General features: G+C 36.8%; 1 non-coding gene across 1 annotated transcript; it reads right to left on the bottom strand.

Annotated features, from left to right (window-relative positions):
- Window positions 1-2,007: 2,007 nt before the first annotated feature.
- LOC112788005 (small nucleolar RNA R71) lies at window positions 2,008-2,115 on the bottom strand. The gene has a single exon (XR_003195386.1). It is a non-coding gene; the product is annotated as a small nucleolar RNA R71 (small nucleolar RNA).
- Window positions 2,116-4,791: the final 2,676 nt, after the last annotated feature.

The raw sequence follows: 4,791 nt of genomic DNA, 5'->3' as shown, positions 1-4,791 counted from the left end.
AACCGGAATTTTCATTGAAAGCTTGGCTGGCTAGTGAGCCATGTCTAATTCCTGGACTGAAGCTTTAGACTAAGAATGCAAGATTCCTGGAATTCATATTAAAAATTTTGGAATCCTTATTTTTCTTTTTCAAATTAATTTTCGAAAAATACCAAAAAAAATTAGAAAATCATAAAAATAAAAAAAATATTTCATGTTTCTTGTTTGAGTCTTGAGTCAATTTTAAGTTTGGTGTCAATTGCATGTTTTAAAGTTTGCATAAAATTTTCGAAAAATTCATGCATTCATAGTGTTCTTCATGATCTTCAAGTTGTTCTTGGTAAGTCTTCTTGTTTGATCTTGATGTTTTCTTGTTTTGTGTCTTTTCTTGTTTTTCATGTGCATTTTGCATTCATAGTGTCTGAACATGAAAGATTTCTAAGTTTGGTGTCTTGCATGTTTTCTTTGCATATAAAATTTTCAAAAATAAGTTCTTGATGTTCATCATGATCTTCAAAGTGTTCTTGGTGTTCATCTTGACATTCATAGCATTCTTGCATGCATTCATTGTTTTGATCCAAAATTTTCATGCATTGCATCATTTTCATGTTTTTCTCTTTCATCATTAAAAATTCAAAAATCAAAAAAATACCTTTCCCTTTTTCACTCATAAATTTTGAAAATTTGAGTTGACGTCTTCAAAACTTTTTAAAACTTAGTTGTTTCTTATGAGTCAAATCAAATTTTCAATTTAAAAATCTTATCTTTTTCAAAATCTTTTTCAAAAATCAAATCTTTTTCATTTTTCTTATTTTTCGAAAATTTTAAAAATATTTTTCAAAAATCTTTTTCTTAATTTTATATCATATTTTCGAAAATATCTTCAACAATTAATGTTTTGATTCAAAAATTTCAAGTTTTTTACTTACTTGTTAAGAAAGATTCAAACTTTAAGTTCTAGAATCATATCTTGTGATTTCTTGTGAGTCAAGTCATTAATTATGATTTTAAAAATCAAATCTTTTTCAAAACTAATTCTAATCATATCTTCCTATCATATCTTTTTTTTTTTTAAAAATCTTATCTTTTTTCAAAAATTTGATTTTCAAATATCTTTTCTAACTTCTTATCTTCTTATCTTTTCAAAATTGATTTTCAAATCTTTTTCAACTAACTAATTGACTTTTTGTTTGTTTCTTATCTTTTTCAAAACTACCTAACTAACTCTCTCTATCTAATTTTCGAAAATCACTAACCCCTTTTCAAAATTTTATTTTCGAAAATCCTCTTTCTCTCTCATCTCCTTCTATTTATTTATTCATCTACTAACACTTCATCTCACCCAAATTCGAACCTCTTCCATCTGTGTTCGAATTTTCTCCTCTTTTCTTCTTTACATTACATTCTTTTCTTCTTCTACTCACACAGGGGAACCTCTATACCTGGGTAAAAAGGATCCCTATTATTATTATTTTTCTGTTCCCTCTTTTTCATATGAGCAGGAGCAAGGACAAGAACATTCTTGTTGAAGCAGACCCTGAACCTGAAAGGACTCTGAAGAGGAAACTAAGAGAAGCTAAAATACAACAATCCAGAGATAACCTTACAGAAATTTTCGAACAGGAAGAGGAGATGGCAGCCGAAAATAATAATAATGCAAGGAGGATGCTTGGTGACTTTACTGCACCTAATTCCAATTTACATGGAAGAAGCATCTCCATCCCTACCATTGGAGCAAACAATTTTGAGCTAAAACCTCAATTAGTTTCTCTGATGCAGTAAAACTGCAAGTTTCATGGACTTCCATCTGAAGATCCTTTTCAATTCTTAACTGAATTCTTGCAGATCTGTGACATTGTTAAGACCAATGGAGTAGATCCTGAAGTCTACAGGCTCATGCCTTTCCCGTTTGCTGTAAGAGACAGAGCTAGAATATGGTTGGACTCTCAACCTAAGGATAGCCTGAACTCTTGGGATAAGCTGGTCAAGGCTTTCTTAGCCAAGTTCTTTCCTCCTCAAAAGCTGAGTAAGCTTAGAGTGGATGTTCAAACCTTCAGACAGAAAGAAGGTGAATCCCTCTATGAAGCTTGGGAGAGATACAAGGAACTGACCAAAAAGTGTCCTTCTAACATGCTTTCAGAATGGACCATCCTGGATATATTCTATGATGGTCTGTCTGAATTAGCTAAGATGTCATTGGATATTTCTGCAGGTGGATGTATTCACCTAAAGAAAACGCCTGCAGAAGCTTAAGAACTCATTGATATGGTTGCTAATAACCAGTTTATGTACACTTCTGAGAGGAATCCTGTGAGTAATGGGACGCCTCATAAGAAGGGAGTTCTTGAGATTGATACTCTGAATTCCATATTGGCTCAGAACAAAATATTGACTCAGCAAGTCAATATGATTTCTCAGAGTCTGAATGGAATGCAAGCTGCATCCAACAGTACTCAAGAGGCATCTTCTGAAGAAGAAGCTTATGATCCTGAAAACCCTGCAATAGCAGAGGTGAATTACATGGGTGAACCATATGGAAACACCTATAATCCCTCATGGAGAAATCACCCAAATCTCTCATGGAAGGATCAACAAAAGCCTCAACAAGGATTTAATAATGGTGGAAGAAGCAGGTTTAGCAATAGCAAGCCTTTTCCATCATCCACTCAGCAACAGACAGAGAACTCTGAACAAAATACCTCTAATTTAGCAAACTTAGTCTCTGACCTATTTAAGGCCACTGTGAGTTTCATGAATAAAACAAGGTCCTCCATTAGAAATTTGGAAGCACAAGTGGGCCAGCTGAGTAAAAGAATCACTGAAACCCCTCCTAGTACTCTCCCAAGCAATACAGAAGAGAATCCAAAAGGAGAGTGCAAGGCTATTGAATTGACCATCATGGCCGAACCCACAATAGAGGAGAAGGACGTGAATCCCAAGGAGGAAGACCTCCTGGGACGTCCAGTGATCAATAAGGAGTTTCCCTCTGAGGAACCAAAGGACTCTGAGGCTCATCTAGAGACCATAGAGATTCCATTAAACCTCCTTACGTCTTTTATGAGCTCTGATGAGTATTCTTCTTCTGAAGAGAATGAGGATGTTACTGAAGAGCAAGTTGCCAAGTTCCTTGGTGCAATCATAAAGCTGAATGCCAATTTATTTGGTAAAGAGACTTGGGGAGATGAACCTCCCCTGTTCACCAATGAACTAAATGCATTGGATCAACTGAGATTGCCTCAGAAGAAACAGGATCCTGGAAAGTTCCTAATACCTTGTACCATAGGCACCATGACCTTTGAGAAGGCTCTATGTGATCTTGGGTCAGGAATAAACCTCATGCCACTCTCTGTAATAGAGAAACTGGAAATCTTTGAGGTACAAACTGCTAAAATCTCATTAGAGATGGCAGACAATTCTAGAAAACAGGCTTATGGACAAGTAGAGGACATATTAGTAAAGGTTGAAGGCCTTTACATCCCTGCTGATTTCATAACCCTAGATATTGGAAAGGATGAGGATGAATCCATCATCCTTGGAAGACCCTTCCTAGCCACAGCAAGAGCTGTGATTGATGTTAACAGAGGTGAACTAGTCCTTCAATTGAATGAGGACTCCCTTGAGTTTAAAACTCAAGGACATCCTTCTTTAAACATGGAAAAGAGGCACAGTAAGCTTCTCTCAAAACAGAGTCAACCAGAGCCCCCACAGTCAAACTCTAAATTTGGTGTTGGGAGGCCACAACCAAACTCTAAGTTTGGTGTTGAACTCCCATATCCAAACTCTAAGTTTGGTGTTGGGAAGTTTCAACAATGCTCTGAACATCTGTGAGGCTCCATGAGAGCCCACTATCAAGCTATTGACATTAAAGAAGCACTTGTTGGGAGGCAACCCAATTTTTATTTATTTAATTTTAATTTATTTTTATTATTATTTCATATTTTATTAGGTTCATGATCATGTGGAGTCACAAAATAAATATAAAAATTGAAAACAGAATCAAAAATAGCAGAAGAAAAATCACACCCTGGAGGAGGATCTTACTGGCGTTTAAACGCCAGTAAGAAGCATCTGGCTGGCGTTCAACGCCAGAACAGAGCATGGATCTGGCATTTAACGCCAGAAACAAGCAGCATCCTGGCGAAAATTTCAAAAATTTCTGTTAGGTCCTTGATAAATCACTATTTTATGGTTTATATTGTGTTTAATTGTGTGGTTTTATCATGATCCCGACCCACTTATTCATTAAAATATCATGTAATTATATTTCCTTCCTAAAATTATTACATGAGTGAAAACTGCTTCCTAGAGACTTTTAATTGTACATTTTACTTCTCCTTTATTCCATTCGATGCCGTGATCTGTGTGTTAAGCGTTTCAGGCTTTATAGGGCAAGAATGAGTTGGAGATTGGAAAGGAAGCTAGCAAAAATGGAAGGAAAACAAGAAATTGAGGAGATGACCAGCGAGAAGCGACGCGGCCGCATGGGCAACGCGACCACGCGGAGAAGATCAAATCGCAGTGACGCGGCCACATGGATGATGCAACCGCGCGAAATGGAAAAGTACGAGCGACGCGGAGGCGTGGACGACGCGTCCGCGTGGCAAAGCAAAAATGCGAATGACGCGTCCGCATGAGCGACGCGATCGCGTGACCTGCGCAATCTGCATAGTTTACAAATTCGCTGGGGGTTATTTCGGGCCCTATTTTGACCTAGTTTTCGGCCAGGAACAACAGACTAATGCCAGAGAACATGCAGGAACCAAAGACAACATTCATTCTACACAGTTTTTAGTTTTAGATCTAGTTTTGCTC

Source organism: Arachis hypogaea, chromosome 20 (genome assembly GCF_003086295.3).
Source record: "Arachis hypogaea cultivar Tifrunner chromosome 20, arahy.Tifrunner.gnm2.J5K5, whole genome shotgun sequence".
Classification (NCBI taxonomy): domain Eukaryota; kingdom Viridiplantae; phylum Streptophyta; class Magnoliopsida; order Fabales; family Fabaceae; genus Arachis; species Arachis hypogaea.
This window is presented reverse-complemented; position numbering and strand designations above follow the sequence as displayed.